Raw genomic sequence first — 338 nt, forward strand, 5'->3', positions numbered from 1 at the left:
GCATGTTTGTGTGATTTCAAAAGAAGTGTGTGTAGCCATTGTACTGCTGGCTGACTATAGCCAGTCACGTTGATGCTAGTGATGCCTTTCTGCATGGTGCCCAACCACCAGGGCACAGAGGTACCTGCCTGAAGTAGGAAACATTAGATGGCTGCATGGTTCTCGTTTCCCTGCAGTGATCGGTGTATGTCTTGGCTGACATAACGAGCGTCCACTGTGGGATGACAAAGTTATGGGCGTTTATGTGGCTGGCATTGTTATGGGGGCACTGAAGACCTGTATGTATTCTATTGTAAGCAACAGAGCAATTCAGGAAAAACCGTGTGAGTTATGCATGG

The sequence above is a fragment of the Bufo gargarizans genome, chromosome 5, assembly GCF_014858855.1.
Source record: "Bufo gargarizans isolate SCDJY-AF-19 chromosome 5, ASM1485885v1, whole genome shotgun sequence".
NCBI lineage: Eukaryota > Metazoa > Chordata > Amphibia > Anura > Bufonidae > Bufo > Bufo gargarizans.